The following is a 23,462-nucleotide window of genomic DNA, read 5'->3' on the forward strand; positions in this document are numbered from 1 at the left end:
CCCAGCACCCCATCCTCCCTGCCACAGATGCTCCCAAACCCCCACATTCACCCCAGCACAGCTCCTTCTGCAGGTTGCTCTTTTTTTTTTTTTTTTTTTTTTTTTTTTATAACCCAACCTCCGCTGGGGCTCAGGCTGGCTTTGTCCTGCTCCTGACCCTGGCTGCGGGGTACCCACCTCTAGCCCCTCCTACAGGAGCATGCTTCTTCTCACTTGTCAAGGCCCCAGGTTTCAGGAACTGTGCTGTGAGCAATCTGGAACTTTCTAGAAACTGCCTCTCGCGGAAGGGGCAAGGCCGAATGTTGCAGTGGGTGGTATTCCCAAGGGCGCCCAGCCCCCTCCCTAACCAGGACTTTCCCTGAGTGGAGATCTAGGGCAAATTCTAGGCTGGGGAACTCTGCACCCAGAGTCTGAAACGCGCCTGAAGACTCAGCAGGCGCTTAGTCAATACTCCCAGAAAAATGTTTGCATGGAGTTAGTCCCCAGTCCAGGGGATGTCTGCCTTCCTACCTAGGAAAACACTCCCTGGGGACCCGCCGGCACCTGGCAGGGTGGGTGACAGGAGCTGAGACTCCCAAATTGCGGCCTCTGCCACTCATACCTGTGTCTTCGAACAAGTCACCCAGTCCCTCGTATCTACCAGGAGAGACAGCAGGAGCACCTGCTACAGAGGTGTGTCGGGGAAATATGCATGACACCCGCGTCGGGCCTAGCACATGGCGAGCGCTCCGTACGTTTCAGCCACCGCCGTCACTATTTGCAGCAGGTGGGGAAGCCCGTGGGAAATCCGGGCGCCGCTGGGAAGCTGGGGGCGGGGGGCGGGTCTTCCCGGAGCCGGAGGCGGGACGCCGCAGGCCCCGCCCCGGCCCGCTTGAGGGCGCCCGCAGCGCTGAGTCACCGCGGGCCGGGCGGGCCGTTGGCCTTATCTCCTCACGTCGCCACTGCCGAGTCCTGCCAGGCCGTCGAGAATGTTCGCCAATTCCCTCCAGCACTTCTGGAAATAGTCCCCGGGGCCCGTGGGCTGGGGTCGCAGGGAAGGAAGCAGACGCCTCCCGGGCCGCCGTCTGGAGGCCTTCCAGGAAGGCCTGGCCGCCCGCCCGCCCGCCCCACACACACCCAGCTACTGGCTCCTGAGGAGTCAGCCCTCTGCAGAGTCCCCTCGAAGGACACCCCCTACTCCCAGACGGCGGGCGAACTGGGGGCAGGTTAGGGGATCTGGGTCTCCTGGGAGGGGGCCCGCCTGGGACATGGCGGCAGCTGCTTGCATGCCTCAGCTCCCTCAGGATCCGCCCGGCCTCTCCCCCACCCCCAACTCCAGGGGAAGTGGTGGGTGGGGGAGGGGACCCGAGTTGACACATTCTGTAAACAGAGCCGGTTTGGGCCTCTGCCAAGGACGGGGTGTCCTGGGCCAGCCTGGGTGTGAGGCCCATCCGCTGCTCGGCAGGACACCCCGCCCTGCCGGGCTGCCCCTGGGATGCCCGGCCTGCAGCCAGTTCCAGCCAGGATGTTTCTAGAATTTTGGGAAGTGGCCAGTTCCCTCCTAGAGACTGTGTCTGGGATTAGGGGGTAACTTGAGGAAGGAGACCTCTTCCTAAGGACCACCTTGGTCTTCAATTTACCAAATGCCAGGCTCTTGGCTGAGACCAGCCTGGGGGCTTTCCCTCCCCACCCCCATTTCCATCTGCAGTCCAGTCCGATTCCCTGCTCTTCTGCCTGAGGTGGAGTCCCTGTGGGGTAGGGAGGCAGAGAGAGAGGCTCAGATTCTGAGAGGACATCAAAGGCCAATCCTGCCCCTTTGGCTTGTTGTCATGTGTGGTATGCCATGGACTGCAAGGAATGCCTGCAAATGGAGAGGGGGATGGTGTGTAGCATCTGGGGATGTTGAAGCCAGGGGCTACTAGGGGATGAGGTGGGTTCATTCAGAGATGCAGGCACCCCAGCAGGTGGAGGCTTCTGGGGGGGGGAGGGGACGGGGTGTGGGATATGCCTTGTAAAAGTGCATAGAGAGGAGAGGAGCTGGCCAGTGAGACTGGCAGGCTGGCAACACAGGCTCTGGTCCCAAGTATGGATGGACACAAACACTAATGGACCTAGCTGAACACCTCTCAGGTCTTGAGCATCTTCGTTCTCCAAGTCCCCAGGATCCAAGGACTTGTCCTTGTGAAAACCTTGAGGCCCAAAGAATAAGAAGTGCTTCTTGGTTGCTCTAAACATGCTTTTCAAGAAATTCTTTTCGACGTCCACACAGAACCCCAGGAAAGGGTGAGGATGTTTGGTGTAAACTAGTTTGGCAAACTTCCTGAAGCTCTGGGTCCCTGCATCTGATCTGATTCAACCTCAGGCTGTGGCAGAGAGCAGGCTGAGCACAAGTTGTGAACTGTGGCAGGAGCTGCAATTTTGATGCTGAGTGTGGAGTCGTTCCAGAGTGGGGCCCCAAGTGGCTTCACACCTGGGTCCACCAAAAAAGATACTGGCATTCCTCACCCGCACCTAGGCTATGTGGCTCAGGCACCCTCAGACAGCATGAAGCTGACACCAGCTGAAGCTACACCTTTGCTGGGAAGCAGTTGGAGACCACAGGAGACAGACTGCATGGGATGCCTTCTTGGACATATTCCAGAGCTCACCTGCAACAGCCCATGAGGCAAGCACAAGCCATTGGGGCACCAGCAAGGGGCTGAGGGGACCAGCCTGAGCAGGTAGGAGAAAGGGCTGCTAACACAGCTCCTCCATCATATGCCTCCCTGGGGCGTCAGGGACGATTGGGAGGGTGGTGTGGTGACTACATCCTTCCCATGCTTGTAAGCGTGTATGAAATTCACATGCAATATGGCACTGCCATCTTGGACTCTGCCTGAAAGCAGGCTGGGAAGGGAGTGGTCAGTGGAAGCTGAGAGCTGCAGGCTCCAGGGACAGGCTCCAAGAGGAGTAGGGTGTGGCAAGTCTTCCCAGGTGGCTGAACTTTTAGGAGAGTCCAGAGGAGAGGACTGGCCTGGCCGGTCTGGCCAGCATTGGGAAAGCGGGCTGGAGAAGATCCTTTGAGAAACCAGGTCTCAGGCTCCATGTCAGGAAGTCTTCTGGGGGTCCCCCTCTCCCCACTCCCCTTACCACACTGCCCTGTTGTGGCCACTCCCTCCCATCAGGTTGCATTCTGCCTTCTTGACCAGCTGCGCTCCCTGTCTTCACATCTTTTTTTCTAGATCAAATGCACTTAACCCCTGCCACTGTCCACCACCCTGCCCTGGCATTCCAAATAGGATGCCTGCATCACAAGTGCTACATTAACCCCCGAAGCCACGAGGTTAGCTCCAAGTATGTTTTCAAGGTTTATTCACAGTGTAGCATGTATGAATAGCATTCCTTTCTATGGGCAAATGCTATTGCATTGTATGGATATAGCTATTTGTTAACTAGTTTGTGGACATTAGGGTTGATCCACTTTTAGGATTGTGTAAGTTACTGATGCCATGAACGTTCACGCACAAGTTTTTGTGTTTTGGTTACTTTTGGATGTCTCGCAGGTAACAGAATGTCTGGGTCGCATGGAAATTCTGTGTGTAGCCCTTTGAGAAACTATCCAGTGCTGTCAGATGGTCTTTTAAAACAGCCATTCCATTTTACACTGCTACCAGCAGTGGACCAAGATTCCAGTTTCTCTGTACACTTTTCTAGCAGCTGTTATTCCTTATCTTTCTGATTGTAGCCATTTTTGCAGTATTGAGATCTCATCAGGGTTTAATCTGAGTTAATCTAATGGCCAATAATGTCAGCATCTTTCCACGTGACATTTTTGTGTTACCTTCTTTGGCGAAATATCCAGGTGTTTTCTACCCGCTTCCCACACGGGGTTAGTTGTGTTTTTATCATTGAGGTAGAAGGGTTCTTTATAGGTGCCACATACCAGACTGGAGTTGGAAGGCTGTCTTGACACTCTCTTGTGGTGCCCTGTGCTATAAAAAATGTGTATTTTGATGAAATCTGATTTATACGACTTTCCTAGTCTATGGATGGGAGCTGATGGGAAGTGGAGCAGCTGGGACATGAACTGGCGCCCATATGGGATGCTGGCACTTTACAAAGTGGAAGATTAGCCAATTGATCCATCATGCCAGCCTCTGTGTGTCTGCTCTTTTGGATATTGCCATACATACTTTTTATTAAATTAATTACATTGCATTGTGTGACACAGTTTTATAATACATACTTTTTATTTTAAAATTTTTAAATTTTTAAATTACTTGAAAGATAGAATAGGATGCAGAGAGAGAGAGAGAAAGAAAATGTCTTCACTTCCTAAATGACTCAGTTTCCAGAGCTAGGCCAGGCTGGCACCAAGGACGAGGAGCTTCTTTTGGGTCTCCCAATCCCACTTGGGAGATAGGGATCCAAGTACTAGGGCTATCTCCTGCTGCTTTCCTAGGCATATTAGCAGGGAGCTGGATCAGAAGTGGAGCAGCCAGGACTTCCCAGTGGGAGATACTGAGGTCACAACTAGCAGCTTAACCCACTGGGTCACAACACTGACGTCTACCATCTTGATTACTGTAGTTTGCCTGTAAACCTTGTGAAAGGTACCTGCCTCCCAGTTTTTCTCTTCCAGGTTGTTATAGCACTTCTAATTGCTTTGCATTTCCATATGAATTTTAGGGTCAGCTTATCAATTTCTGCAGATGGCAATTGGTATTTAATGAAAATTATATTGAATGTGTAGTCCAACTGAGGGAGTTTTGCCATCTCAGCATTAAGGCTTCTGATCCATGAACATGGGATGTCTTTCTGTTGACTAAATTTATTCCTAAGTATTTTATTATTTTTTTAAAGATTTATTTTATTTTGATTGCAAAATCAGATATACAGAGAGGAGGAGAGACAGAGAGGAAGACCTTCTGTCGAATGATTCACTCCCCAAGTGGCCACAACAGCTGTTGCTGAGCCAATCCAAAGCCAGGAGCCCAGAGTCTCTTCCAGGGTTTCCCATGCAGATAAAGGGTCCCAAGACTTTCCTCGATTGCCTTCCAAGGCCACAGGCAGAGAGCTGCATGAGAAGTGGGACCGGGCCCGGCGCGGTGGCGCAAGTGGTTAAGTCCTCGCCTTGCACGCCCGGGATCCCATATGGGCGCCGGTTCTAATCCCGGCAGCCCCGCTTCCCTTCCAGCTCCCTGCCTGTGGCCTGGGAAAGCAGTTGAGGACGGCCCAAAGCTTTGGGACCCTGCACCCGTGTGGGAGACCCGGAAGAGGCTCCTGGCTTCGGATCGGCATAGTATCGGCCCGTTGCGGCTCACTTGGGGAGTGAATCATCGGATGGAAGATCTTCCTCTCTGTCTCTCCTCTCTGTATATCCGCCTTTCCAATAAAAAATAATAAAAAATAAATCTTTAAAAAAAAAAAAAAGAAGTGGGACCACCAGGGTGGGTTACGAACCGGTGCCCATATAGGAACCCAGCGCATGCAAGATGAGGACTTTAGCTGCTAGGCTACCACACTGGACCCTAGTATTTTATTATTTTTTAATTGTTTTCTTAGTACATTAAAAATTTTTTTGCTAGTATACAGAACACAAAGGATTTTTTTGTATAGTCATCTTGTATAATGTGATCTTATTGAACTTCTTTTTAAAGATTTAGTGTATTATTTTTATTGGAAAGGCAATATATAGAGAAAGGCAGATATACAGAGAGAAAGAGACAGAAAGGAAGATCTTCCATCTGCTGGTTCACTCTCCAAGTGGCTGCAATGACCAGAGCTGAGCTGATCCAAAGCCAGAAGCCAGAAGCCAGGAGCTTCTTCTGGGTCTCCCACACAGGTGCAGGGTCCCAAGGCTTTGGATAATCCTCTACTGCTTTCCTAGGCCACAAGCAGGGAGCTGGCTGGGAAGTGGGGCAGCTAGAATATGAATCAATGCACATACGGGATCTCAGTGTATGTAAAGCAAGAATTTAGGGAGAATTTAGGCACAAGGCCATTGTAGTGTTCCCTGAACTTTTTTTTTAAAGATTTATTTTTATTATTTTTATTGGAAAGGCGGATATACAGAGAGGAGAGACAGAGAGGAAGATCTTCCGTCCGATGATTCACTCGCCAAGCGGCCGCAACGGCTGGAGCTGAGCCAATCCTAAGCCAGGAGCCTCTTCCGGGCTTCCCACGCGGGTGCAGGGTCCCAAAGCTTTGGGCCGTCCTTGACTGCTTTCCCGGGCCACAGGCAGGGAGCTGGAAGGGAAGCGGGGCTGTCAGGATAGAACCGGCGCCCATATGGGCTCCCGGGTGTGCAAGGCGAGGACCTTAACCACTGCACCACCGCGCCAGGCCCTCCCTGAACTTTTAAAAAAAAAATTGTTTTAGGGCCTGGTGCAGTAACCTAGTGGCTCAGGGCCTCAACTTGCATGAGCCAGGATCCAATATGGGTGCCAGTTTTAATCCCAGAGGCATTACTTCCCATCCAGCTCCCTGCTTGTGGCCTGAAAAAGCAGTCGAAGATGGCCCAAACCCTGGGACTCTGCACCCATGTGGGAGATCTGGAAGGAGCTCCTGACTTCAGATTGGCTCAACTCTGGCTGTTATAGTCACTTGGGGAGTGAATCATCGGATGGAAGATCTTCCTCTCTGTCTCTCCTCCTTTTGTATGTCTGACTTTCTAATAAAAATAAATAAATCTTTAGAAAAAAAGAATATTCGTAATAGGTAAATCATAGAGAAATAATGCAGAGTGGGGAGTTAGTAAGGGCTGGAGGAGGATATGGGGATTGTGAAGCAAGGGAAGACAGTGACTTATGGGGAACAGTGCTTCCTTTTGCAATGAACTAGATAGATACTGGAAGCACACCTTTGTTAATGGACTGAATGCCACAACATTATTCACTTTAAAGTTTGTGTTTACTTTTTCCTTCTTATTTTACTTATTTGAGAGACAGGAAATAAAGAGAGAAACATCTCTAATACACAGATTCACTACCCAGATCCTGGCAACAGGTAGGGCTGGACCAGGCTAAGCCAGGGGCATAGAATTCAACCCAAGTCTCCCATGTAGCTGACAGAGACTCAAGTCCTTGAGCCGTCACCGTGCCTCTTATGGTGTACATTAACAGGAAGGAGGAAGGGAGAGCAGATCCCAGACGCAGTGTGGAAGTCCCCCCATGGCATCAGGATGTGGCATAGGCACCACTCTGCCCTATGCCCGCCCCTGAAGATAGTGTTTAGAGGTCAGAGGCTATCACAAAAAAATTCATCTGCACACCAGCATCTGTTGGGTGTGCAGGCATCCTCAGCAAAATGCTAGAAAGTCAAATTAATTTTATGTCATGTGACTTTCACCTCAATAAAAATTTATATTTGCAAGCATCACTACGTAATTTAAAACCCCTTAAAAGTGTGATTTCAGAATATTTTATTAGATTTTTAAGCTACATATGTACGTATTTGTTCATGATAAAGTGAAATAACAGTTGAGGTTTCTGTGCAAATCTCAGAACACTATAATGATTTTTCAATAGCTGCAGAATATTTCATTAGAGATAAGATTTATTATATATCTAACTTATCTAAAATTTTATTATGTATTAAGTTTAGTTATTATTTTTATGATTATTTCTTAGCTGTAAGTTAATTCCTGAGGCTCATTTCTTTACATTGAGTCCTAAAAGTGAGTGAGCAAGTCAGAGAGGAGGACTGATCTTTTTTACTTTAAAGATTTATCTATTTTTATTGGAAAGGGAGATGTACAGAGAGAAGAAGATACAGAGAGAAAGATCTTCTGTCCCTTTTTTCACTCCCAAAGTGGCCGAAATAGCCAGAATTGATCTAATCTGAAGCTAGGAGCCAGGAGCCTCTTTTGGGTCTCCCATGTGGGGATAGAGTCCCAAGGCTTTGAGTCGTCTTCGACTGCTTTGCCAGGCCACAGGCAGGGAGCTGCAGGGGAAATGAAGCAACCAGGATTAGAACTGGTTCCCATATGGCATCCCGGTGAGTACAAATGTGAGTGCTTTAGCCACTAGGCTACCATGCCAGGCCTAAGGACTTACCATTTTAAAATAGAATTTTGCGTTTCTGTTTTATTTAAGAGACACAGAAAAGGAACCTCTCATCTGCTAATTCATTTGTGCACCATAATGCACAAATTGGACATTATTAAAGTAAAAACTTCTACTCATCAAAATATTATTACAAAAAATGTTATAAGGGGGCTGACATTGTGATATAACTGCTAAAGCAGCCTCCTGTGGCACCAGCATCCCATAAGGGCACCAGTTTTCATCCTGGCTGTTTCACCTCTGATCCAACTCCCTGCTAATGGTCTGGGGGAAGTGGAAGAGTTTGGCTCAATTACTTAAACACCTAGCACCCGATAGGAGACCTAGAAGCAGCTCCTATCTCCTGGCTTCATGCTGGCCTAGCCTTGGCCATTGAAGCCATTTGGGGAGTGAACTAAAAAATGGAGTATCTCTCGGTCCCTGTTGCTCTGTAACTCTTTCAAATAAAGAAACCTTAAAAATATATCTAGATCAATAAGAAATATTTACAAAGCATATAATTAGGAAATTACTTGTATGCTGAATAGAAAACTCAATTCATGAGAAAAAGAACTAACAATGGATATAGGTATGTGTGTGTGCATATATATATATATATACAAACATATGTAATTTACATTGTTATATATCTATTTGCTGCACATATATGTGGGTGTAGCTAAGACAGTATGTAAAGTTTTGATGTATATATTTAAAACGAATTATTGTAACAATGTGATAAAGATTCATCTCAGAAAGTTATGCTTAGGGCCTGGCGCGATGGCGCAAGTGGTTAAGGTCCTCGCCTTGCATGGCTGGGATCCCATATGGGCGCCGGTTCTAATTCCAGCAGCCCCGCTTCCCATCCAGCTCCCTGCCTGTGGCCTGGGAAAGCAGTCGAGGATGGCCCAAAGCTTTGGGACCTTGCACCCGTGTGAGAAGCCTGGAAGAGGCTCCTGGCTTGGGATTGGCTCAGCTCCAGCCGTTGCGGCCGCTTGGCGAGTGAATCATCGGACGGAAGATCTTCCTCTCTGTCTCTCCTCTCTGTATATCCGCCTTTCCAATAAAAAAATAAAATCTTTTTTTAAAAAAGAAAGTTATGCTTAAAGTACAGGAAATTAAATAATAAATGTAAGAAAATGAATCAATGAAAAAAAAACTAAACATACAATTTTTTTCAAGTACTAAACTTTGACTTTCAAAAAGATTAACTAAATCGATAAAACTCTGGTGAGACTGAGACAGAAAATGAGAATGAACAAATAATTACTATTAGGAATGGAAAAAGGATCATTTTCAAGAACTTCTTATATGCACTTATAAGATACTGAAGTATAATTAACAACTTAATTCCTATAAATGCAAAAAAGTTCATAGGAAATTGAAGATTCCTAGAAATTATAATTTACCAGGTGACTCATGAAGAAATGGAAAACTAGAATAGTCCTACAGGGACAGAAGAGATTTAAACAATAATGTAATATTACCCAGAAAGAAAACTTCAAATCCCAATAGACTTACTTGTGAGCTACATTGAATATTCAAGGAAAAAAAAGAAATTCCATTCACATACCTACAATTTCATTTACATACAAATTCTTGTGGAAGTTTAAAAGTGTATAAGCGTATGACTTAGCATCCCCATAGCAGAGTGCCGAGTTCAAGTCCCGGCTTTGTTCCTGATTCCAGCTTCCTGTTCAGCTGCATCCTGGGAGATGGCTGGTGATGGCTTGGGAAGTGGGGTCCCTGCTACCCTTGTATGACTGAGTCCATGATTCTCCACTTCAGTGAGCTTTTAGAGAGTGAGCTGGTGAGTGGAAGATCTTTCTGTTCCTGGCTGCTGGCTTTGGATTGGCGCAGCATTGGTCCTTGCGGCCACTTGGGGAGTGAATCATTGGATGGAAGATCTCTCTGTCTCTCCTTCTCTCTATGTATCTGCCTTTCCAATAAAAATAAAACAAATCTTTTAAGAAGAAACATAAAAGAACATTTTGGAAGTTATTAAAGAACTGAAATTATCTTCTTCAACTCATTGTACGAAGGCATATCACTGTGACCCCCCCAAATATGATAAGTTTGATAAAGGAAAACAAAAGGCTAATTTCATTTATGAACACAGTGAAAATATCAAAATCCTAGGTAATTATGCAGAATTTAGCAGTACATACCTATGACCACCGAGCTATACTTAATTCTATGTTGCAAAGTTTAGTTAACATTCAAAAACCAATCAGTGTCACTTATCACATTAGTGGATAAAAGGAGTAAAACCATGGTTATCTCGATGGATCCAAAAGAAACATTGGATTTAATTCAATGCTGATTGAATTAAGTGCATGGCTAGTGTTTCTTCAAAAAAAAAAAAAAAATTCTGCCAACTAGAAATGGAAAGAAACTTCCTTAATCTTATAAAGGCTGTCTTTTAAAAATAAGTAAAGCAAACATCATACTTAGTGGTGAAACACTGTAAGTTTTCCTTTGAATATTGAACAAAACAAAGATATCCATTACTACCACTTTTATCTGACATTATGCTGGAGTTCTGGCCAGCACAATGAACAAAAAAAAAGAAACGGAGTGAGGATTGAAAAGGAAAGAAATAAATGTCATTATTTATAGATGTTAAAACTGTATTTAGATGATTTTTTTTTACTCTACAGATAGAATGAATCTATAATTCAACTAGTTTCCTATATTAAAAAAAAAAAACTACAAAAATCCTGTATCTTAAAGCAACTAAGAGAAAATTATATTCTAAAAGCCTAGATTTAGGCACAGTAGTCTATTGGCTAAAGTTCTCACTTCATATGTGCTGGGATGCTATAAGGGTGTCCTGGCTGCTCCAATTCCCTTCAAGCACCCTGTTTGTGGCCTGGGAAGCAATAGACGATGACCTAAAGCTTTGGGACCGTGCACACATGTGGGAGACCCAGAGAAGGCTACTGATTCCTGGCTTTCAATTGGCTCAGCTCCAGCTGTTGCGGCCACTTGGAGATTGAACCAATGGGTGGAAGACCTTTGTCTCTCCTTCTCTCTATAAATCTGACTTTCCAATAAAAATAAAATAAATCTTAAATTAAAAAGAGATTATTTAAAATAAAAAGCTAGTATTTAGGAGCAGGCCTAATTTGTTAATTAGCCTCACAGTTCTTCATTGGAGGGCATGAATTCCATACACACTTCTGGCTCCTTTCTCTAAATGTTTGCTAATGCAGATCCTGGGAGGTATGGTGATATCTCAGATAATGCACACCCACATGAGAGACCTGGGTTGTCTTCCTAGTTCCTGGCTTAGTCTGACCCAGCTCCACGTATCACAGATATTTTAGGGGAAGCAAATGAGTGGATCAGAGCAGAAGGAAGGGGTCAGGTGTTGTGCTGCAGTGTGAGTTAAGCATCAGAATGCCAGCGCTGGCTAATTGGCTTCAGATCTAGCTTCCTGCTCACACACCCTTCAAGGCAGCAGTAGATGGCTCAAGTAGCTGGGCCACCCACATGGAGATTTGAGTTGAATTCCCAGCTCCTGACTTTAGCCCTACCCAACCTTGACTGAGTATACGGGGAAGTGACCCAGTGAATGGAAGATCTGTCACTCTCTCTGTTTGCATTTCAAATAAGATGGAAATTAATAGATATGATACCATTAAACAAAAAAAGTAAGGAACAGCTGTGTTTGACTGCCAGGTCACCCAGTGAGATCACCACTTGCTGCTCCTCCTGACAGTCACTTACAGATCCCTGAATCACTTCCCTCATTGCTTGAACATGTTGGTTCCTGGCCCAGGGTCCCGTTCTGCAACCCTAGCCCTCACTGCATGCAGTTCCCCTCACCGCTGTTCATGTGGAGGAACAATCCTCTCATCCCCTGGGCTTCCCTTCTGAGATCTTGGCTTCCGCCAGACCTCAGCCTCAGTCCCAGAGCCAGACCTTAAACCAGTCTTTATCTGCCAATGCAATCCCTTCATCATCTCAATTCCATGTGTCCCACTGTGACAAACACTGCCTTTCTCTCCAGCTCTCTCGCAGTCCTCCCTGGAGCCTGAGGACCCAAGCCAGTCTCCATCATCCCTCACCCTGGAATGCTGCTTTTTTCAGGTTGGAGTCCATGATTCAGTGTTAGACTCAGTCCTTGGCTCCATTGTAGCCACCCTGCCAAACCATGGCTTTGGCAAAACCAGCCATACAAGTGCCCTCCCCCTTACCCACCCCCAGACTGACCAGCACTACAGAAAAACCCACCCTGGGGCTGCCCAGTCTTACCTTAGTTAGTGACCACCACCCTCCCTAAGTGAGACCTTGAGGCTGCCCGCCGCCTGCCCAACAATCCTACTACCTCCGGAGTCTGTTCACACCCTCTCTCCTAGACGGCTGCTTCACGCCTCCTCCTCCACTTCACTCTCAGCTGACAACCTCTTCCGATTCTGCTAAGAAAATAGAAGCCCTGGGAACAGAAGTTGCAGGGCTCCCCGCCCCTCCCCCGCCCACCTGCATCTGTGCTCATCCACTCTGTCTTGCCTCCCACAAGTCCCCACCGGCCGACTCCTATTTCAGGGCACCCCGTCGTCTTCTGTGCACCAGATGCATCCCCACCTGCCCACTCAAGGGCTCCCCGCCAGCGCTCACCCCTTCTCTCCAGGAGTGACTCCATCAGCACACGAGGATGAGGCACTTTTTAAAAGAACCTGCTGTTGACCTTATATCCCCTTCAAAGTCTCACCCTCTTTTTGGGTTCCTCGTAGTGGCATAGTTCCCAGAAGGAATACACTCTGTGCTGCCTTGTGCTCTCCTTCCTTCCTACCTACCTGGCACCCACTCTTAGGCCTGAGCCCCCGCCAGTCACAGCCAGCGAAGCGCTCCCTCTGTTTAAATCTGGCTACCGTCGCTGGTGGCCTTGCCTCTCCCTGGTCCCTTCCTACCTGTCTGCCTCCTCATCTCCAAGGCTCAGTCCTCAAACCTCTTCTCATCTCTGCTCTCTTAGCTATACTTGCTGGTTGGATAACTGCTTCCTCTAATGTCCTGACTTTTTTTCTGAAAGAAGGAGAGTGTATTTTCTTTTTTTTCTTTTCCATTTTAAAATTTTTGACAATCTTTATATAGTTAATTAGGGTTAAAAGGTTCAAGGGCTACAGGAAAATGGGTAAGACTATTATTTCTTTTTTTTTTTTTTTTAGATTTATTTATTTTATTGGAAAGGCACAGAGGAGGAGAGTCAGAGGAAGATCTTCCGATGATTTATTTCCCAAGCGGCCGCAAGGCCGGTGATGGCTGATCCAAAGCCAGGAGCCAGGAACTTCTTTCTGAGCCTCCCACATGGGTGCAGGGTCCCAAGGCCTTGGGCTGTCCTCCACTGCTTTCCCAGGCCACAAGCAGGGAGCTGGATGGGAAATGGAGCTGCTGGGATTAGAACCGGCGCCCATATGGGATCTTAGCGTTCAAGGTGAGGACCTTAACCATTACACTATCGCTCTGGGCCCAGACTATTATTTCCATATTGTTTCCTTCATATATCTGAGCTAAAGGGGGATTTTAAGGGAGAAGCCCCACCCAGTCTCTGACTCACCTCAGGTCCCTGATGTGGGGCATGCTCCGAGGGTCTTGCTCAATTGGTTTTGATAGTTCAACAGTTATGAATTGCTGCCAATCTCACCACTCCAAGCACGATGAGGTGAGAGTGTATTTTCATCCACCAGTTTGCTCTCTAAATGCTAGCTCAGAAAGGGCCAGGCCAGACAGCAATGGGAATCTGGCAGTTAAATCTGGGTCTCCCACATGAGTGGCAGGGACCCAAATACTTGAGCCATCATTTCTGCTTCCCAGGTGTACATTGCCAGAAAGTTGTAGTCAGGAACTGGAGGTGGACAAGGAACTAGGCAGTCCTGATGTGGTATGTGAGGTTGTTAACCAATAGGCTAACTGCCTGCCCCCAACAATCTGGCTTTAAACCTCTTTCAGGTGCTAATGACTTCCCAAATCTTTGGCCTAACCCTTTTTTCTGAATTCTTTCCCCTATGGTCCCCAAAACGGAGACCTTCCCCTGTCCCACACACAGTCCCCAGGGGGGGCGAGGGCAGTGGCTCAGTGCATGCTGCCAGCTCGCAGGTTCAGGTGCTCACTCATTCTCCATGCTGGGCTGGCCAAGCCTTCCCAGCCAGGCTCTAGGGGACCACCCTGGCTACATTCCTGTGTACAGGATCTGGCTCCTGCCTCTACTGTATGTTGCATGCTCGAAGTGTCTTCCATGCATGCTTCTTGATGCACAGGGACACACACTGGCTCTCTCCTCCTGCTCCAGCTCATGTTGATGGAGTGCAGTCTGACCTGGGGAAGCCGCCTGAGCTTTCAAGGCAGGTTAGCTCTCCCTAGCTCAGGAACCACAAATGGTAGGCCAGGAGTGTGTATCGGCTGCCACAGGAGGTGTCTGTCCCCCAGAAGCCTCCTGGGTGGGCTTCTCAGTGACAGATGGGAATATGGAACCAACTCCCCCTCCCCACACCACTCAGAGCTGCAATTTTGCAAACCAAGAATTAAAGTTGGGATACTCAGTGTCCCGCGGTCTTCGAAAGGGGGAGGACCCCAGCAGGCTCCAGTGCTCTGGGATGCCAGGCTTACTGGCAGGAGGTAACTGGGTAAATAAGCAGTCTTGGGGGGCAATACAGATCTGCTTTCTCCTCTTCATGGTGTTTGGCTAAGCCCAAATTGAATTATTAATATGTGTGCCCCTGTCACTTTTCCAGACTTTTTCCTGACTCGCACACTATCAATTTCAACATGTAATTTGCAATGAAATTTGACTGATCAGCAATACTGTAATTAGTTGCAAATGTCTGTGCTTGTGTTTGTTTGGTGTAGGGGCTTTTTCATTAAAGTGATGGAGGCCAATAAAGACCATGACTTTGCCCTGGGATATGGTATCAGGAACACCCATGACATGAGACAGGGATAGGGCAGCTGAAAGAGGCTGTGAGAACCTGAAGCTGTGCAGTCTAGGAGTTGCATTTTTGATTCAACACTTTCACACTGACCAAGAACATTCTGGGTTGGAAAAGGGGTCATCCTTGGCAATTTGAACTTCTCTGCATAGCCTCTTCTTAAAATCCACACCTCCAGTAATGGGAGTTTTCTACCTGGTCTGGTAGCTCTGCTTAGGAGAAAGTTCTTGCTGGTTGCCCAAAGAAGCAAAAGCACAAGGATCGTCACTCTGAGTACAGAGGCTGGCCAAGCTGGTAGAGCTAGAGGGCGTGGGCAGCCCCAGCCTTTTTGAGTCCACACCTAGTGCTCATGGTGACGGTGATATCAGCCAGGCCCTAAGCCAGTTCTGTCATGGAACTGGGGCCTTGCTCCTGACTCAGCAGCCTCTGGAACTTGAGCTTGGAGCCTGTGCTTTATTGTCAGAGCCTGGTTTAGGTGCCCTTGCCTGGCCACTGGGAGGCTGGGAAAGCCAGCCTGTGCTGCCTTGAGCTTCCAGGATGGGCAGTGATCTCTGTCTCAGGGTGGGGAGGAAGGGAGAGCAAGGCCAGGCAGCCCAAAGAAAGAACAAAGAAACCAATAAAGTGTAGGCATGAAAGAGGCCAGAAAAGGTACCAGGTACTACACATTTGCCCAAGATGCATAGTCATCCAGTCTATAAATACCTCTGCAGACATGGTGAGGAGAAAGTTACAGGTCATGCCCTGAAAGACCCACAGCACACTTGAGCATAGGAGGCTTGGGTGACTGTCAACACCTGGCCTGAGGAATCATGCCCAGCATGCTGCTCTATGTTGACACCTGTATAACATCCCTGCTTAGCATTCCTTTCTACTATTGCAGTGACAGCAGCCCAGCTTTTTACAGAGAAACAATTCTTGTAATTTTGAGCTCAGAGTCAGCGGGTGCTATTCATTTCCTGGCATGTGAGCCACATGTGAGCTAAGTCCGGTCACTTAGGGTTGTGTGGTGATTGGTTAGGGCTGGACGGGGCCCAGGCAAGCCAAAATATCCCTTCAGAGCTGGGACAGGGTATCTGCATGGCAAGAGAAGAATGTTCTCTTCTCACCTGAACTTGAGATGGAGCAGTCCATTGGCAGTTTCCCTGCTACCACAGAACCCAAGAACAGGGCCAAACCTGAAGGAAGCACAAGTGAATAATGACTGGTAACCAAGCATATACCTGACACTCTGGATCAGGCTGGGCCTGAAACCTCTGAATACTTTTATTATATAAACCAACCAACCAAATGAATAGTTTCTTTTTACTTAAGCTAGGTTGAGCAAGTTTTTTTAATGTGTGTTTTTTTAATGGTTTATATTACTTTATTTTTAGAGATTTATTTATTCTTATTGGAAACGCAGATTTACAGAGAAAGGGAGAGATAGAAAGATTTTCCATTCACTTGTTCACTCTCTAAGTGGCCGCAATGGTCGGAGCTTGGGGAGTGAACCAGCGAATGGAAGATCTTTCTCTCTGTTTCTCTTTTCTCTATAGATCTGACTTTTCAATAAAAAAAATAATAAAAATTTTTAAAGGAGCAACAAAGGAGAGAAAGAAATTCTTCCATCTCCTGGTTCACCTCCCAAATGCAAACAACAGCAGGAGCCAGGAACTTTACTTGGTTTTTATATAGGTGGTAGCACCTATAGCACCTATAGCACCCTAGGTGTGCGTCAGAAGCAGAGGTAGGACTTGAATTCGACACTCTGACATGGAATGGGGCATTCCAGGTAATGGCTCAACCCACAGTACCACAGTACCCAACCTAGGTGGGGTTTGTATGATTTGCAGCTAGAAGAGTTCTAATTGATTTTCTCTCACATGCCTCACCAAAACACCAGCCAACTCCTTCGATTGTCCACAAGGAAAACAGCAGAGGGCTTTCTCTGTAGCACACCAGATCTTCAGATTCTCATAACAAGGCAAATCCTCTAGAATCAACCCATTTTACCCATGGGAACAAGGCACCAGTTGGCCAACAATAACTCTTTCCCATCTCAGGAGCAAGCCCACAGGAGTCCCTCTGGAAAGGTATACCCTGAAACAGCCTGACTAGTGTGTAAGGCAATGTCTAGTAGGCTGTTTGACCAAGCACACTTATTTTCCATGAAGGGCAGAAAAAATTACCCTAGGTCTGTTATGAAATCCTTCCTGGCACGAAGGTGTTCCTCAGAGTCAGGGCTCTGGCTTTTCCTTTTTGTAAATTTAAGATTTGTTTATTTGGAAGGGGGAGTTACAGAGAAAAAGAAGTAGAGACAGAAAGTGAAAGAGGTCTTCCATCTGTTAATTCAATCCCCAAATGGCCACAATTGCCATAGCTGGGCTGGTCCGAAGCCAGGAGCCAGGAGCTTCTTCCAAGACTCCCACATAGGTATGACAGCCCAAGGCCTTGATCTGTCTTCTTTCCTAAGCACACTAGCAGGGAGTTGGATGGGAAATGGAGCAGCCCAGATTTGAACTGGAACCTACATGGGATTCTGGCACTGTAGGTGATGGCTTTATCCATTATGCCACAACACTATACCCCACCCCACCCAACCTGGCTATTCTTGGTCCGGGTCTCTGCAAAGGTAGTCCCCAGAGAGCCCAGTCCCTCCTCTCAATGAGATGGAGAACAAGTGACTGTGGGTTGACTTCTACTGTTCCCACCAGTGAGTTCTCTGTGGCTTTTGTCCTTAATGGCCACTCAGACTGATGGAAGCACTACCCAAAACTTATGGAAGCCACCCTCTTTCCATGGATAACACAGAGAGATTATTTCAGTGATGCACTCAGCTCTGTCCTTCTAGGGGAAAGGACTAAGAGGTGGGTTCCACCTTTGAGAAACCCTACTTGGAGATGTTGACAATGGCAAAAAAATCAGGGTGCTCGAGTTGGAAGCAACTCAAAGTGAGCTAATGGGGTCCAAGCACTGGGAGCAGCCTGCCAGCCCCCCAGTGATTCTGGATCAAGTCACTGGGAATGGCTTTAGCACAGGTGGAGACCTGTTGAGGCCCAGGGAGACCCTGCCATGTTGAGAGTATTACATGACTATCTTGGAGTACCAGACCCTACATAAACCCAGAGCCAGGAAATTTGGGCTACCGGGGATTGCCCTAGTTCCAAACTTTTCATCCAGCTCTCAGAGCCCATGTTGTGATTTGGGATCTAGTGTGTAGGGTCCACTGATAACTGAACAGGAATCCTGCTGTTTCTGGGACTAAGGACTTGGCAGCATGTGTGCCCTGCCCCCAACGCCCCCAGCCAGCCTGACTCTGCAGAGCTGGGCCACAGTTTGAGGAGGGAAGCCACAGAGGCTGCCTGGGCAGTGCTTCTGAACCACAGTTGGAGCTGGCCAGGCAAATGTTTGCAGCCTGAGAGATGGGTGGCAACATGGCCTTTCCCCTGTAGGGCCTGGTTTGGGTTGCTCAAATGAGAGTTACAAGGCTGTAACTGTGGGAGTTGTACACTTCGTGTGTACAGAATCTGGGAACATCACCTGAAATGTGAGCCTGTGCTTTTGAAAAAACTGACCCAAGTAAAGTCATTTGAAAACTTCAGCAGCAACCGCCAAAGCAACCTGTAACCTCACAGGTCCTCTCCTAAATGGGTGAGCCTACTTCAAAAAACTCATGGAGGGCCCAGCGTGATGGCCTAGTGGCTAAGGTCCTTGCTTTGCCTGTGCCAGGATCCCATATGGGCACTAGTTCTAATCCCGGCAGCCCCACTTCCCATCCAGCTCCCTGCTTGTGGCCTGGAAAAGCAGTCGAGGATGGCCCAAACCCTGGGACCCTGCACCCACATGGGAGACCTAGAAGAGGATCCTGGCTCCTGGTTTTGGATTGGCTCAGCTCGAGCCATTGTGGCCACTTGGGGAGTAAATCATTGGATGGCAGATCTTCCTCTCTGTCTCTCCTCTTCTGTGTATATCTGACTTGGCAATAAAAATAAATAAATTGAAAAAAAAAACTCATAGAAATGTAGTTAAAATCTAAGTTTATTTTGGTGCAAAAATTTTTGAAATCTGTGCATATGTAGGAATCATCAAAAAGTTCATGGCAGTAGTGGCCAGTGTTGTGGTACAGCAGCTGCCATCTGCAACACCTGGTGACATCCCAGCTACTCCACTTCCAATCCAGCTCCCTCCCTGTTACTGTAGTTAGGAAAGCTGCTGAAGATGGTTCAAGTATTTGGGCCCCTGACACCCATGTGGGAAACACAAATGGAGTTATGGGCTCTGATTTCTGCCTAGCCCAGCATTGACTGTTGTAACCATTTGGGGATTGAACTAATGGATTAGTTATTCTCTTTTTCTCCCTTACTCTGAAACTCTGCCTTTCTTCTTCTTTTAAGACTTATTTATTTTTATTAGAAAGGCAAATCAGGTTTATGGAGAGGAAACATAGAAAGTTCTTTCATCCGCTGGTTTACTTACTGTGTGGTCCCAATGTCCAGAGCTGAGCTGAAGCAGAGCCAGAGCTAAGAGCTTCTTCAGTGTCTCCCATATAGGTACAGGGTCCCAAGGCTTTGGGCTGTCCTCTATTGCTTTTCCTGGCTATAAGCAGGAAGCTGAATGGGAAATGGAACAGCCAGGCCACGAACCAGTGCCCATATGGGATCCTGGAACTTGCGAAATGAGGATTTAGCCATTGAGCAATTGTGCGAGGCCCAACTCTGCCTTTCAATTAAAGCAAATAAGCCTTTTTAAAAAAAAATTCATGAGAATGCCTGCCTACTATGGAAAATCCACATGTGTATTTCCAAATATTTTGAACAAGATAAACTTATTTTAAAAAATTTATTTTTATTGGAAAAACATATATACAGATAATAGGAGAGAAAAAGATTTTTCCATCTGTTGGTTCACTTCCCAAAAGGCTTCAACAGCTGGAGCTGAGTTGATCCAAAACCAGGAACCAGGAGCTTCTTCTAAGTTTCCCATATGGTTGTATAGTCCCAAGGACTTGAACCACCCACCACTGCTTTACCAGGCTACAGGCAGGGAGATGGATAGGAAGTAGAGCAACCAGGACACGAACCAGCATCCCTTCTGGGATGCTGGCATTTGCAGGCATAGGATTAGCCAATTGAACCATCGTACTAGTCCCCAATAAACTTCTTTTTAAATTCTACTTTCCATGAATTTTTCATAGTATCCTTGTGTTTTCCTAGTGTAGAGAGAGGCTTATTCACATATATCCCAAAAGCCATGCACAATTTGTAGTAGCCGAAGCTGGAAGCAAACCCAATTTCCATCAGCAGTGGCATGAATAAGCAAATCGTAGTAGTCATAAAATGGAAATACAGCAAGGAGATTAGACAGAGGATTTTGTACTTAACAACAGGGCTGAATCTAAGAAAAGGGACTCAGATGTAAAAGCAGTACCTGCTGTATAATTGCATTGATGAGAAGTTCAAACATGGGCAGAAGTCATCTTGGGTGATCCAGACCCCGATAGTGCTTCACCTTGGGGGCAGGTGGGTGCAGAGGAGCCAGTGGCTCTGGGGGCCAGTGAGGTTTCTGTTCTGAGTTCGCAAGTGAAGATTCCAAAGTGTGACTGCGAGAGCTTAACTCTTGGCAATTGTGTTCTTTTTATGTATATATGTGAGTTTGTGTATACACACACACACTCACAAATGTATATATGAAGTCTTCAAAAAGCTTATAGAGAATGTAATTATGAAAAACTATAAGTAGGTTTATTTATTTACTCTATACTTTTAATTCTTTTTTTTTCCATGAACTTCAGTTTTAAAAACTTACTTAAAAAAAAAACAAACTCTGACCCAACCTACTCCAGGCAGCAACTCCAGGGAGAGCCCGGAAACCGAGCATCCCTTTGTGTGGTGACTTCTGCTGATCCTTGGTTATTTGAGTTGCCTGACATCAGCAACCAGAGCTGTGGGGACACAGAAGAAGAGGGAGGTGTCTTGGCGGGTGACTCTCCCAGGAGGCCTGCCTCCAGCCTTGCCTGTGTAGACCAGAAGATGGCTGCTAAATAACCTCATGTGCCAAGAAAACACATTATTTCACCTTCTAGGGACAGGGGGAGAGCCTCCTCCTGTTGGCTAGGGCACAGGGTCCCATTGTCCTTGGTCTTTTTATCCTGTTTGGCTCCTCATGGATTATCCATTTCCTGCTGACTCGGCTCAGCAACACTTAGGACATGGCCCATCCTTAGGGGAGTTTTTGGTGACACAGGGTGGGGGATGGAGGCTAATAGCGCTCCCCTCCATACTTTTTGTCAGAGGAGAGAACTCCCCAGCCCCAAAATCTGGATAAAGGGAAAACAGGGATTCATTAGGCAATGGGAGTCTGATGTGCCTCATGCCTAGTGGGTACATCCTGACTGTTGTCAAAGTCTGGATATTGAGGAGGTTCCAAGCCAGGGATAGGATTGGGGCTGACCCAGCCCCCATGCTGTGGGATTCAGGAATCTCTGCCTGATACACATCTCTCCCTTGTGGCTGGGCTGTCAGAACAGAGCCCACTCACTCTGCCTTCACCCCACTGTACAGATGGGTGCACCAAGTCTTGGGGGGAAGTTGGTGCTAAAGGCCTGCCTCACATCCTTTCTCTCTCCTCACATGGCTGTGGGTTTTTCTGTAAGCTCTGCTTCTCACCCATCATTCTCTGGTCTGCCCAGACAGCAGGGGTTGGCTACCATGAGGGTCAGGGCATGAATCTCTTTCCCTTTGCAACCAAAGGCTGTGTGGTGTGAACACAGCCAGAGATAAGCTGTGGGCAAACTCCTTACTTGTGCATACCGCAATTTGAATTTCAGATCATTTTTAACATGTCATGAAGTATTAGTCTGCTTTAATTTTGTTTGCAACCATTAAAAATGTAAAAACTATTCTTAGCTCAAGAGCTGTACAGAAACAGGCAGTGGGCCAGCTCTGGCCCTGAGGCCATCACTTGCCAGTCCCCCTGTTTTAGAATGTACTGTTTTGGGGCCCAGGCTCCTCACAGTCACTAAGGCAGTAAGTCCCGGACTTTCATAGGAGTGGCAGCGGAATTTACCAATGGTTCTGGTTTGTCTAGTCTTGAGAAGTTCCTAAGATTCAGGATAGAGAGAAAAAGAGAGAGAGCGAGTGTGTATGTGGGTGTGTATGTGTGTATTAAAACTAAACAGTTCCAGGCAACTGGGCACAGTTGACTACCCTAAGTGGTCACCATTCACACAGAGGGACAGGCTCAGGGAGCCAGGGTCCTGGCCTGGCCTGGTGCCTGTGCACTGCCCAGTCCTCTTGGTTTGTGGTAGGGCCTCATCCTTGGCCCTCCGAAGGGAGGTGCTCCCTCCTCCTCTGAGGAAGAAAACCTCTGTGGTCTGGGCACTCCGAAAAGGCAGGAAGTTGAATCACCAGCTCTGATAACGTCTCTCCCAGTGACGGCCTGTAGGCCTGCCCCAGGAGCTCAGGGCTCGCGGCCCAGGGCACAGGCTCTGCACTGCACTCTTCCTGAGCAGGAAAAGTTCCAAGCAGCTTCCTATGAGGCTTCTGGAGAAACAGAAGGCAAGCTGGCTGGCATGGTGACTTGGCCACCAGCCACCCAGGCCTGTACTCGGCTGCATGGCCCCAGCTGTACTCTCGCCATCACCCTCCCTGGGCCTTGGCCTTGACTTCTACAACAGAAATGCTGAGTCCTGGGCCTAGTGTGGTAACCTAGTGGCTAAAATCCTCGCCTTGTACACTCCAAGATCCCATATGGGCACCAGTTCATGTCCTGGCTGTCCCGCTTCCTACATAGTTCCTTGCTTGTGGTCTGGAAAAGCAGTTGAGGACAGCCCAAAGCCTTGGGACCCTGTAAACATGTGGGAGACCTGGGAGAGAAAGGCTCCAGGCTACTGGCTTCAGATTGGTACAGCACTGGCTGTTGTGGCCACTTGGGGAGAGAGCCAGTGGATGGAAGATCTTCCTTTCTGTCTCTCTTCTCTGTATATCAACCTTTCCAATATAATTAAATACATAAATCTTTGAAAAAAAAATGTTGATTCCTGACCACCCCAGGCCTGAGAGCGTGAATGATGCCCAACGTGTAGGCTCCCAGGCTCTGGAAGAGGCAAGATTCTCAGAATCACATTGCTTTGCTTTCTGCTCTCCTGGACTTGACTAGCCAGCCGTGTGCCAGTAGTGGGGGCTCTTAGGAAGGGGCAAGTCTGGGTCTGGAGGATCAGAGGACATGATGTCCCTTGGTGAGACTCTTTGAGGTAGGGATTAACATAATGTCCATTTTATACATCAGTTGAATAAGGCCCAGGGAGATTAAAGACCCTGCCCTAGGTCTCACAGCTACCAGGAATGATGAAGCTGGCATCAACTCTTTAGTCAGACTGCAGCCCTGAGAGCTGAAAGCAAGCTTGCTGGGGAAGTTTCAGGGAAGGTCGGGGGAGGCAGTGTTCTCCCAACTCAGAGCAGCACAGGGATCCCACAGACTTTCTGTGGAATCTACTGCTACTGGATCTGGGGATTGTGCTGCTTGGACTCTGCAGAGGAGTTTCTGGGGACTG

At 47.5% G+C, this 23,462-nt stretch overlaps 1 protein-coding gene across 1 annotated transcript in view; it reads left to right on the forward strand.

The window, feature by feature from the left end:
• The first annotated feature begins 2,614 nt into the window (after positions 1–2,614).
• The window catches only part of JADE2 (jade family PHD finger 2), a 76,462-nt gene continuing 55,614 nt past the window's right edge, over positions 2,615–23,462 (forward strand). The window contains exon 1 of the mRNA XM_040971894.1: positions 2,615–2,699. The gene's annotated coding sequence lies outside the window, so the exon portion shown is untranslated. The remainder of the gene's footprint in view (positions 2,700–23,462) is intronic.

Source organism: Ochotona curzoniae, unplaced genomic scaffold (genome assembly GCF_017591425.1).
Source record: "Ochotona curzoniae isolate NIBS_2020 unplaced genomic scaffold, NIBS_Ocur_1.0 contig_1, whole genome shotgun sequence".
NCBI lineage: Eukaryota > Metazoa > Chordata > Mammalia > Lagomorpha > Ochotonidae > Ochotona > Ochotona curzoniae.